The sequence below is a fragment of the Balaenoptera physalus genome (genome assembly GCF_965194825.1).
Source record: "Balaenoptera physalus genome assembly, chromosome: 20".
Lineage (NCBI taxonomy): Eukaryota > Metazoa > Chordata > Mammalia > Artiodactyla > Balaenopteridae > Balaenoptera > Balaenoptera physalus.
Window position 1 is genome coordinate 57,173,660 of NC_138901.1, and position 12,763 is coordinate 57,186,422.

Sequence of the window (12,763 nt, forward strand, 5' to 3'; positions counted from 1 at the left end):
ACTCTGTACTCCGAATGCAGGGGGCCCAGGTTCGACCCCTGGTCAGGGAACTAGATCCCATGTGCCGCAACTAAGAGTTCACATGCCACAACTAAGGAGCCCGCCTGCTGCAACTAACACCCAGTGCAACCAAATAAACAACTAAATATTTTTTTAAAAAAAGAATGAAATAATGCCATTTGCAGCAACATAGATGGACCCAGAGATTATCATACTAAGCGAAGTAAGTCAGAGAAAGACAAACATCATATGGTATCACTTACATGTGGAATCTAAAATATGATACAAATGACCCTATTTACAAAACAGAACCCTATTCTCAGACATAGAAAACAAAATTATGGTTACCAAAGGGGAAGGAGGGGGTGGAGGGATAAATTAAGAGTTTGGGATTAGCAAATGCAAACTACTATATAAAAAATAAACAACAAGGTCCAAGTGTATATAGCACAGGGAACTATATTCAATATCTTGTAATAACCTACAATGGAAAAGAATATGAAAAAGGACATATATATATATAACTGAATCACTTTTTTGTACACCAGAAACTAACACAACATTGTAAATCAACTAAAAGATTACTGGCCTATAATCTATATGATCATGAGGGCTGGGGAAATACTAAGAAACTATTCCAGAATGAAGGAGACTGAAAGAGACATGACAACTAAAGGCAACACATGATTATGAATTGGATCTTTTTGTTTCTATAAAGGATATTATTGGGACACTTGAATGGTGGAAATGTATCAGTGTTAATTTCCTGATTTTGTTGATTATATTGTGGTTATGTCAGAGGAGGTCCTTCTTGCAGGAAATCCACACTAAAGTACTCAGGGGTGATCAGGCATCCTATCAGCAACTGACTCTCAAACGGTTCGGGGGTGGGGGTGGCGGAAAAGGTATTTTTACCATACTTGCAGCTTTTGCATAAATTTGAGATTGTTTCAAAATTTAAAACTTGTTTTAAATTACCTAGTAAAAATTTTGCCTCGAATCCCTGACCCCCATCTGGCTACCCCTCCCCCATAACAGGTAACCAGGTAGCCTGATGTATTCTTTAGAGATTTTCTTTCTAATGTATATATAAGAATGAATAATCCAATGGCCACAACTTAAGAGGAACTCTATAATACAGGGATCTCTGAATCACAGTTTGCTAGAGGGTCTTGAAACCTTGCCAGGGCTCCAGATCCTGCTCTGGGTACCTTGCCCCTCATCCCCATAGCTCTTGGGGATGCCCAGTCTGGGGGTGCGGAGCCCCTGTTCTCATGGCTCACCTTACCAGGATGGCAACTTGCATTCTTCGTCCTCTTTCTCTCTTCTCTCATCACAAGTGATACGGCTTTAAGGGGGAGGGGGTTGGGGGAGGGGTGGAACAGGGTGGGGTTGGGGTTAGCAGATGTAAGCTTTTATATATAGAATGGATAAACAACAAGGTCCTACTGTATAGCACAGGGAACCATATTCAATATCTTATGATAAACCATAATGGAAAAGAATATGTAAAAAAAGAACGCATATATATGTATAACTGAATCACTGTGCTGTACAGCAGTAATTAACACAACATTGTAAATCAAGTATACTTCAATTAAAAAACAAAGAAGAGGGACTTCCCTGGTGGCACAGTGGTTAAGAATCTGCCTGCCAATGCAGGGGACTCAGGTTCGAGCCCTGGTCCGGGAAGATCCCACATGCCGCGGAGCAGCTAAGCCCATGCGCCACAACTACTGAGCCTGCGCTCTAGAGCCCGCGAGCCACAACTACTGAAGCCCGCACGCCTAGAGCCTGTGCTCCTCAACAAGAGAAGCTACCGCAATGAGAAGCCTGTGCAATGCGAAGAAGAGTAGCCCCTGCTCGCCGCAACTAGAGAAAGCCTGAGCGCAGCGACAAAGACCCAACACAGCCTAAATAAATAAATAAAATAAATTATAAAAAGAAAAATAAATTTTAAAAAATTTTAAAAAAACAAAAAAGGGAATTACAAAAGTTAAAAATGAAGAACAGAAGTCACACAGCTTTGCAGAAATAAAATGATTCTTGCTCAAATAGCTCACCCATCCAAGCCACCCACCCATGGGAAACATATAATATGTCAGAACCTCATTTGGGGACATTTAGATTTTCTTTGAGGGTGATGCTTCAAAATGTTCAATGCATCCAAAGCTTGATTAACATTGGTTTACTTCAAACAAATACAATCACCAATGAATACATTTCCATTCTAAGTAAAGACAGAGAACTAAAGAGAGACACGAGGACTGTGAGGAAGAGAAAAAGGCTGAGACAAAATTTCAAGCAGAGGCCAGGCACCATGGGGGTGGGGGAGGGGAACTGTTGTGTCTCCTGGAAATACTGGTCTCCAGTTAATGTCTTATACTCAAACCTGGGGGCTTCCCTGGTGGCGCAGTGGTTAAGAATCCGCCTGCCAGTGCAGGGGACACGGGTTTGAGCCCTGGTCCGGGGAGATCCCACATGCCGCGGAGCAACTAATAAGCCTGTGCGTCCCAACTACTCAGCCTGCACTCTAGAGCCTGCGAGCCACAACTACTGAGCCCTCGTGCCGCAACTACTGAAGCCCGCGTGCCTAGAGCCCATGCTCTGCAGCAAGAGAATCCACGGCAATGAGAAGGCCACACGCCGCAATGAAGAGTAGCCCCCGCTCGCCGCAACTAGAGAAACCCCGTGCGCAGCAACGAAGACCCAACGCAGCCCCAAAATAATAATAATAAATAAATAAATAGATAAATAAATAAATAAAGTTCCCTTTTAAAAAAAAAAAAACCTGGGGCGGTAAGAGGGACTTTCTCCTTTCAACGTGGAGTCACAGAGGCCTTTCCCCATAGCTTCTTCTACAGCAGAGCTTTTTCCTTATCACAGCCACTGTCATTCCTCATCTCTCAATTCAAGAGCTAAATTATTGTTCCCCAGGAAGGAATTCTGGGAGCACAAATTCTCTCCAGGTGGAGGCCCATCCGTAGGACAGGCTCTTTAAACTTGGCCTTTTACAAGTCCTCCTCAGACACAGCCTGTTACTTGTTTTTGGTGGGGGGCAGCGGTGGTGGTGGTATTCTTTTTCCGATTCTCTTCCATTATAGGTTATTACAAAACATTGAGTATAGCTCCCTGTGCTATACAGTAGGTCCTTGTTGGTGATCTATTTTATGTACAGGAGTGTGTGTAAATTAATCCCAAACTCCCCCGGCCCCCTGTCCCCAGCCTGTTACTTTTTCAGTGCACAGTTCCTGTCTGTGGCCCCGACCATACTGGGCTCCACTAAGGCCTCCTGAGTCCCCTGGGGGTTCACACTGCTGTCAGCCCCTGGCTTGGAATGAACATGGCCTTTCAGAGACCTCGCTCCTTAAGGAAGCAGGACCTTTTTTGTTCACTTACTTATTTAACAAATGTGTCTGAGATGCCCACTGTGTGCCCGGCACTGGCTCAACACTGAGGACGCAGGGGGACAACAAGATGGCGCCCACGCCCTGTTGAAGGACACGGGAGACAAAGATTTAAATTACACATTTAAGTATTTAATTACAGTGGTAGCAAGTGCTAGGAAGTAGACATCCAGGAGGCCATGACAAAGCATATCATACTGCAGGTTCCTGACACTAGTTTAAAGAAGAGACATGTGAGCTGAGGGAGGACGACGAGTGGGAATTAACCTGGAGAAGAAGTGGTGGTGGTGGGGGAGGTAAATGTGTAATCACTGAAAAGTGTTCAGCAAAGAAGGTAATCTGAGTCACCTGACTTTTTAAAATAAATTTATTTATTTATTTATTTATTTATTTTTGGCTGCGTTGGGTCTTCGTTGCTGCACGCGGGCTTTTCTCTGGTTGCGGCGAGCGGGGGCTACTCTTTGTTGCGGTGCGTGGGCTTCTCATTGCGGTGGCTTCTCTTGCTGCAGAGCACGGGCTCTAGGCACATGGGCTTCAGTAGCTATGGCATGCGGGCTTCAGCAGTTGTGGCTCATGGGCTCTACAGCGCAGGCTCAGTAGTTGTGGCGCACGGGCTTAGCTGCTCTGCGTCACGTGGGACCTTCCTGGACCAGGGCTCGAACCCCTGTCCCCTGCATTGGCAGGTGGATTCTTAACCACTGAGCCACCAGGGAAGTCCCTCAACTGACGTTTTTAACAGAGCATTCTTAATAAGAAGATAAATAACCCAGTTTTAAAAATCAGCAGAAGATTTAAATAGACAATTCCCCGGAGCAGATATTTGGCTGGCAAATAAGCACATGAAAGCATGCTCAATCAACATCATCAGACATTAGGAAAATACAAATTAAAACAAGAATGAAATATCCCACTAAAATGGCTATCATCAAATAGACTGACAGTACTAAGTGTTGGCAAGGATGTGAAGAAACTGGAACCCTCAGTCACTGTTGGTGGGAATTTACATAAAGCAGCCACCTTAGAAAACAGTTTGGCTGATCCTTAAAATTTTTAACATAAACTTACCATAGGACTCAGCAATTCTATCCTTAGGTATATACTCAAGAGAAATTAAAACATACAAAGTCTTTGTCCACACAGAGACTCGTACCAAATGTTCACAGCAACATTTTTCATAAGAGCCCCAAACTGGAAACAACCCAGGCGTCCATCAGCTGATGGACGGATAAACAAAGGGTGATGTATCAATGCAGTGGAATACTGTTCAGTAGTGGTAAGAATACAGTATCAGTGTGACTGACTGATATACTCGAAAACATGGGTGAATCTCAAAAATATTAGGCTAACTCAGAGAAGCCAGACTACAAAAGACTAAATTTTGTATAATTATATCTATACGAAATTTCCAGAAAAGACAAAACTATAGAGACAGAAAGCAGATCAGTGGTTACCTGGGGCTGGGGGCGGAAGCAAGGATGGACTGCAAAGAGGCACAAAGGAAATCTTCGGGGTGATGGAAATATTCTAAAACTGGATTCTGGTGATGGTTGTACAACTGTATAAATTTATTAGAACTTGTCTAACTGTACCTTTAAAATAGTTGAATTTTATGACACGTAAATTACGCCTTAACAAAGCTATTTAAAAAGAAAAAAGTCATTCTGGGGTAGGGGGCAAAGTTAAAGATAGAAATTTAGAAAACCTGGAGTGCCTTCTCTTGTGCTTTTTTCCTTGGATTCTCGTCTCCAGAAGTCAAACCTCCCTTAAAAAATAACCACAAAACCACCTCTCCAGAGAAAAAGCTGGAGTAGTGGCACATTCTTATACACTCTGATACAGCAGACACTGAGACCGGCATGAGGAAATCATTACAATTAACACAAGCATTCAGGTTGTGTTGACTTCACAGTTTGTTTAAAAATAATCAGGAGTTCCCTGGGGGATCCAATGGTTAGGACTCCTGCTTTCACTGCTGGGGCCTGGGACAAACAATGATAAAAACAGTTGGCCTTAAAGACGCATATAAAACTCCATCTTTAGTGACAGAAAATTATTCCCAACTTTTAAATTACAGCCACCACTCTCATCCCCTCCAAGTTTCAAAATCCATGCAATCTCTTCTCCACTCCTTATACCACCTAGCAGAGGAAGGCACATATTAAGGACCAAGTGACTGCCTTTCAGAACATCTCCATTTCCATCTTCCCACTACTCTGTCTCTTCTTCGTCTCCATTCATCTTTCCAATGTCTTTTCTGTGTTTGGTATCATGCTTCTTTCTCCTGGGTTCTATTATTGCCGAGTTGCCCTTAACAACTGTGGGGCCTGTTATATTTGTAAATATTTAGAAACTGCAAACCAAAATGTCAAACTGTTAAGTAAAATACGTTCTTGATTCCTACCTTGACATTTACCTTCATAACAACCTGGCATGCCAGGTTTGAATTTAGAATACTCGCACTCCTTGGAATATCGTGCTAGAATAGGGAAGCTTAGAGACAGGCTGCCCATCCCCAACCCCGGGCTGCAGCCCACCATCCTTTTCTTCCCACCCCCAGCTCCATCCCGTACCCGGAACCTCATATGCACACCTATGGACACCCCAGCCCAGGTATCCGAGCTCTACCCTACCACACAAACAGCCTCACCTTGGCCATTGTCCCTGAGGCCTTGGGGTATGTCCTATTCTGGTGGCAAGATCCACCCTTGATGGGCTGGAACCAGGGGAGAGGTCAGTGTAGGCCCTGGAAATGGACTTGGGGCCATTTGGGCAGGCAGTTTTGGAGTCCTGGTCCTGACAGTGTGGTCTATTAGGAAGGAGGGACACAGGCCAAGTCTTCCTGGCCCAGAGGAATCCTTTACCCTTTGGGAGAAGCGGGGCTGGAGGGGGGCCAAGGTAGGTGGCCCTGCTGCCCAGGTCCAAGGGCAGTACTGATTGTCTTGATAAATTATATTATAGACTTCCTGATATTCATCCATCCTTGTGATTCTGGAATAAACCCTGCTGAGCCATGGTTTTTTATATACTGCTGGATTCTATCTGCTAATGTTCTACATAGGAATTTTCCATCCATATTCATAAGTAACACTGATCTCCAGTCCTCTTTATTTGTGCTAACATTGTCAGGTTCTAATATCAGGGTTATGCTAGTTCTATAAATTGAATTGGGAAGCTTTCCATCTTCTATGTTCTGTAACAGTTATTTTGTTCCTTTGAATATGTGAGGCATTTATTAAAACATTCTCATCGTAAAAAAAATTCAAACCGTACAGAAAAAGCAAAAATTCTCTCTAACTTGCCCTTCAAATCCTAATCCCCTGCCTAGAATTGACCACATTATCTTCTAAACCTTTTCATTTCCATATATACACGTACATCTATATAATTTGGTACTTTTCTTTTTTACAGAAATGGGATTAAATTCCACATACTGAATTGCAAGGTTTTGTGTTTTGTGGGTTTTTCGATTCTGTTTTTACTTAGCAAATTTATGTCTTGGAGAACTTACCACGTCAGTACACACAGACCTACCTCATCCTATTTAAATGCTATATAATAGTCCATAGTATGTATATATATATATATTTATATTTATATATTTAAAATTATTTCCTATTTAGGGGCATGTAAAAGGGTTCCAAATTTTCTTCATTATTATGCTGCATTAAACACTTTTCATAGCATTTATTACTGCCTGACTTTATCCTATTTAGTCATTTGTTAGATTCTTCATTTGTTTATTGTTCCGTCTGCTCCCACTAGAACTTCTTTAAAGAAAAACATTTCCTGCTCTGTTCTTGCCGTGCCTAAAACTGTGTCTGGCACACAGTAGGCACTCAATAAATATTCACTGAATAAATGGATGAATGAAAGAGCATCTTTGTAAATGGGTCTTTGGGTGTACAGGCTATTGGGAGAGGGAGTTAAAACATGAGCTAGGTCTCAGACTTGAAGTCTGTTGCATTTTTAGTCAGAGTTGGTTCCCTGGTCTAAACTTTTAAACCAGTAAGTTGAACCTCTTTTATTCCTCTCTCAACACCATCCCAATCTAAGTTAGTGCTTGGGGTTCAATAAGTATTTGTCAACAACTCCTCTTCCTCCTCTTTCTCCCCCTCCCCCTTCTCCTCCTCCTCCTTCTCCTCCCCCTTCTCCCCCTCTTTCCTCTCCTCCTTGTGGATAATCAGTAGCCCTTTTGAGAAAAGCCCAACTATCGGGGTCAGTGGTTCTCAACTGGGAGATGCACAGCAGAATCGCTCTGGCAGCTTAAAAAAAATAGACTCCTGGGCTCTACCCTGGATTTGGCTGAATCAGAATCACCAGGGGCAAGGCCAGGAATTCTGAAATGTTTAAGATCTCCCCAGGTGATACTGATGTGCAGCCAGGGTTGAGAATACCCAGGTCTTGAATCTTAACATATGACTTTATCCTTGAACAACAGTTAAACCACCGAAGAGGATTCTGTCAGCCAATGTGACTAATTCTAAAGGACAAATGACCCAGTTTCTTCAACAAATAAATGACATGAAAAACAGCAGGAGAGTGGAACGTGTTATAAACGAAAAGACTTGAAACATACACCCAAATGCAATGCGTGGACTTGTTTGGATCCCAATTTGAACAAACTAAAAATAGGCATTTCTGAGACCATGAGAGAAAACCAAACACAAACTATCTTATATTAAGGAATTATTAGTTTTTGTTGGAAGTGATATTGTTGTGTTAAAAACACAAAGTCCTTATCTGTTAGAGATAAATACTGATGTATTCGGGGTGACATAACGTATCTGAAATTTGCTTTTAAATATTCCAGAAAAAGAAATGTGGGAGGAAACGATGAAGCAAGAATGGCAGAGTGTTGCCTGCCAACTGTTGAAACTGGGAGATGGGTACGAGGGGGTTCTTTGTACTATTTTGTCCACTTTGGTATATGTTTGAGAATTTCAATAAGGAAAACACCTTAAAAGAATGATACCATCGTAAGGGTTTGAAGACCCAGGCTCCTCTCAAGTCTGGTTTTCCTGACCCAGCCTCATCTGGGCCTTGTCAACATCTCCCTTTGGTGGTTTATTTTCTCTGGATGTACCTGATTGGATCAAGAGGCTTTACACCAGCTTTCCCTGTACATCCCTTACCTGCTCCTTCTGCCTCGCAGGGAAGTGGAAAACTAGATCTGGAGGGATGCTTTGCCACTGACACTCCACATTTTCTAAAATCAGCGCTGGAGCAGGAAGCCTCGTCGTCAGAGCTTCAGGGGGCGTCTTCCCTCCCGACCTTCCGACCTTGCCTACGTGGCCCCGTGGGCACGAAGAGCCCTGGATGAGGCTGTAGAGCTCAGCCCCAAACACCTCTCAGGGGAGGGGGAGTGTGGCATCCAATCAAGCAGGTGAAACACAAAGGCAAGGTTGTCTCACCGAAACCATCTGAGAAGAAGAGCCAGAACCACCGGAGTCCAGCCTTAGTGGAAAGGAAAGCACCCGGAAACTGGTTTCTCTCTCTTTTGTCTTATAAAGTTATCATCTTTCAAACTCGGTTCTCTTGATTTTTAACTTAGGAGTTGTACGTGTGCGTCTTTAGTAAAAACGATGAGAAGAGAAGAATGCCGACTGCACGGCTATCCACGCTCTGACTGTAGTCAGACTGTTCAAACACCCTGACAAACGTCCCACCAGTGGCAGCTTCCCCTAAATTCAGGCACAGTACCTCGGAGGCAATCGACCACCTCTTGAACTCGCACGTCTCAAGCCCAGCTTCCATTAAGTCGACAAAGATCACACAAGGACAAAGCCATTTCTCTGACCTCTCTCTCTCGGCCTCTTGGCTTTTCCCGGACTTGCCAATGCCAGTCACCACAGCCCAGTTTCACGGCACTAACATCATCTTCGACCTTCTTCTAAGCTCAAATTCCTCTTCCTTCTGATTTTGCTCAAAAGAAGGTGGGGGCTTCCCTGGTGGCGCAGTGGTTGAGAATCTGCCTGCCAATGCAGGGGACACGGGTTCGAGCCCTGGTCTGGGAAGATCCCGCATGCCGCGGAGCAACTAGCCCGTGAGCCACAACTACTGAGTCTGCGCGTCTGCAGCCTGTGCTCCGCAACAAGAGAGGCCGCGACAGTGAGAGGCCCGCGCACCGCGATGAGGAGTGGACCCCGCTCGCCGCAACTGGAGAAAGCCCTCGCACAGAAACGAAGACCCAACACAGCCAAAAATAAAAAAAAATATAAAAAAAATAAAAAATAAAATAAAAGTAAATTAAAAAAAAAAAAAAAGAAGGTGGAAGGTGGAGGTGAGACGGAGGGGACCAGAACCTGCAGGCTACCGGCTTCCTGGAGTCAGGTCCGCTGTTCACTCAGCCACCCTCCTCCTGTTTTCATTTTGTTTTTTCCTTTCCCTCCTGCTGGGCAGAGAGGGGTTGCCATACTCTCTCAGCTGACTGATGTCCCTTCATATTTGGGCCAACCATTATTTTGTGCTCTTAGTCGATGAAGAGGCCGGCTTTGAAACCCACTCCTTGGCAGCCTACGACGGAGGGCAGAGGAAGCATCACACTGCTTGTGCCAGAATCAGGAGCCTGCCGAGGGCATTGCTCTTCATGACCTGAAGCATCCTCCCAGAGTCTGTCTTGCCAGGTTTAGCCTTGACATCCTGCGAAACACAGCCAGCGAAAAGTCCCTTCATATTCGTCTGGTGTGTAAACCAGTGGCGGTGCTGAGACCTGCAAGCTCTGGAATCGTGTTCCAGCTCCCCCTCGCCCACCCCGCCAGTTAGTGGTGGTGGGACCTTGGCCAGACAATTTAGCCTCAATTCTCTCATCTTTAAAGTGGGCAGAGTAGTAGAACCAAATGAAATAGCATGCCTTCAGCACCCAGCATGGTGGGGTACACAGTAATTATTTAGTAGCATTACTACTATGTAAACAATCTCACTGGTCCTTCTAGAACTTCTCTACCTCCTGATTTTGCGGTGGAAGAAACGGGGGTTTTAAGACATTCGGAGCATTGAGGAGGGGGCTCTGGCAATTCAGGGCAGAGCCAGGTGGGAGTCAGCTTCTGACTTCCAGGCCACAGCTCATCCTTACCGGCCAGCTGGACCACGCAGCTCCCTGGGAAGGGGCTTTGCTTGGGGGACCTGAGGCTGACCCAGGTAGGGGGATCAGGAGCTGGTGGGCTCATGTCAGACACTCCAGGAAGAGCCACCCTGTTTGCAGCTGTGCACACATCAGATCACCAGGGAAGCTGGGAGGGACTGACATGTAACACATCACACACCCGAGACCTACCCCAGGCCGTTAGGTGAGAATGTACCGGGCCCGGACACCACTAGCTTGTAAAAGCTCCCTCGTGTTTCTCCGTGTAGCAGGGTCAAGCTCCCGCTCTGTGCTAGAGGCACAGGGGGTACACTGCTGGAAGAATCAGTCCCTGTTATTTGAAGCGAATTAGAAGACAGGGATCACCAAAGCCGCATTTCACCCAGGGTGTACTCCCTAAGGATGCTTCTGGACACCATGCGAGAGGCTGGCCGCCTGCCTTCCTCGCCCTTGACGTCAGAGGCTCAGCTGCTCCTATGAACATCCTTAAGCTTGCACCCACCACTCCAGACCGGGTCTAACCTTGCTCCATCTGTCTTTGCTTTAGAATTGAGCCACCCCCCTGACGTGTAACAGTGCCACCTCCGACCTGTGATTCTGAAGCTCTGAAGAAATTCTGGGCTGGAGGTGTAAACCTCGGAAATCTTGACTGCCTCGGGCTGGTGATGTAAAGTGAGGTCCTGACAATGGCCTTAGGGGATCGCCGATATTTATTTGGGCCTCGGAGAGTCTTAGCGGTTGGCTTCCTGTGTTGCCATTCTTGCCACCTCAGGCCCCTGGGAAGGCTGGGGCAGCATCTCCTGCTCGGCCAGGCCAGGATCTGGCCGGGACAGGTTCTGGGAGCTGGGGCATCTTGTCTGCTGTGACCCTACACTTCTTTGGATCCCCCCGGCCTCAGGGGCTCATCTGCACCCGGCCAGCTTCACCTGGGCTGAAGGGCTGCAGGCGAGGAGGGGATTCTGGCGCAAGGGGAGAAATGAGGCGAGTCAGCAGAAAAGGCCCTCTGGGGGCGGCCGGAATGGGAAAGACTTCAGGGGGGCTTCGGGGTAAGGGGCAGCGGGAGGAGGGGAGGGGAGGGGAGGGTCAGAGGATGAAGGAAGGGAAATGGCCAGCACATCTCTTTCCCCACATTCCTCCTGGAATTCTTTTCGTTCCCTTGGTTATAGAAGAATAGCAATTAGCAAATTCAGTAAAAAGAGCCAGAAATGGAGATTGTTTGCGCCTTTGGGGGCCAACATGCATTAGTGAAGGAATGTGAACAGAACTATATATAATCCCCCTGCTGGCCCACCCACCTGTCCGGCGGGTGAGCGATGGTCTGCTTGTTCTGGGCTGGTATGTAGCTCACTTCACTCTGGGAGCCCACCATCTGGGCCCGAGCCTCGCTGCCAGTAGCTCTCGGTGACCATATATGGCAAAATGATATATGTGATAAAAAGAAGCCAAATTCTCCAGTTGCGTCAGCCCCTGGAGCACGCAGCCTGCGGGGCTCGAAAAGCCCTTCCAGCTCGGCTCCCTGCCTCCCGCCCCCAACCCTTGCTCCGGAAACCGAACGGGCTCAGTGATTGGCTGGGGGGAGCAGGGGTGGGGGCTGAGGGGCGGGGCCTCCCTCCCTTAGAAGGCTTCTGCCCCCTCTAAGGCCCAGACTGACTTCAAAGTTTGTTTCTGGTGGGCAGGATGATGGCTGAGGGTGTTTGACGCTGGCTTTAAACCAGCGAGATTAGAAGATGAGTGATAACACACATTCTTTTCGGAAAGCAGCCTGGTGTGGTACCAGCGTGTATGTGGGTAGCAGGGTGGAGGGGCACACACCACCCCCAGTTCCAAAGATAAAATGAACCCACATTCCCCAACATCCCTACAATACGCTTGAACCTTACTTAAGCCACCAGGAGAAAAGTTCAGTCTAGACTGCTTAGCTGGGGGAAGAAAGTTCTCTCTCTCTCTCTCTCTCTCTCTCTGGCTATGGTTATATACACATATATATAATTTTCTTTTCATTCACCCCTCTGCAGGGAGTTCCCACACGGGGCCTGGTATCAGGCGGGATGCTGAGGGAAGACGACCAGCACAGGCAAGGTCCTGGCCTCCAGCAGCGGCCCTGGGCAGAGAAGAGGCGGTGGCCACTGCTGCAGGGGCCTCCAGCCCAGACCCAGGGGCTCAAGGAGGCTCCTGCGAGGAGGGGACACTTGAGCAGAGCCTGAAGGGTCAAGCAGTAGTTTGCCTAGTAGTGGATGGGGATTGGGAACAGAAACCCTAGGCTGAGGGGAGAGAG

At 46.5% G+C, this 12,763-nt stretch overlaps 1 long non-coding RNA gene across 1 annotated transcript; it reads left to right on the forward strand.

Moving 5' to 3' along the window:
- The first annotated feature begins 9,272 nt into the window (after positions 1-9,272).
- On the forward strand, positions 9,273-9,816 carry LOC309650305. Its single transcript, XR_014257519.1, has 2 exons — positions 9,273-9,340; positions 9,675-9,816. It is a non-coding gene; the product is annotated as an uncharacterized lncRNA (long non-coding RNA).
- Positions 9,817-12,763: the final 2,947 nt, after the last annotated feature.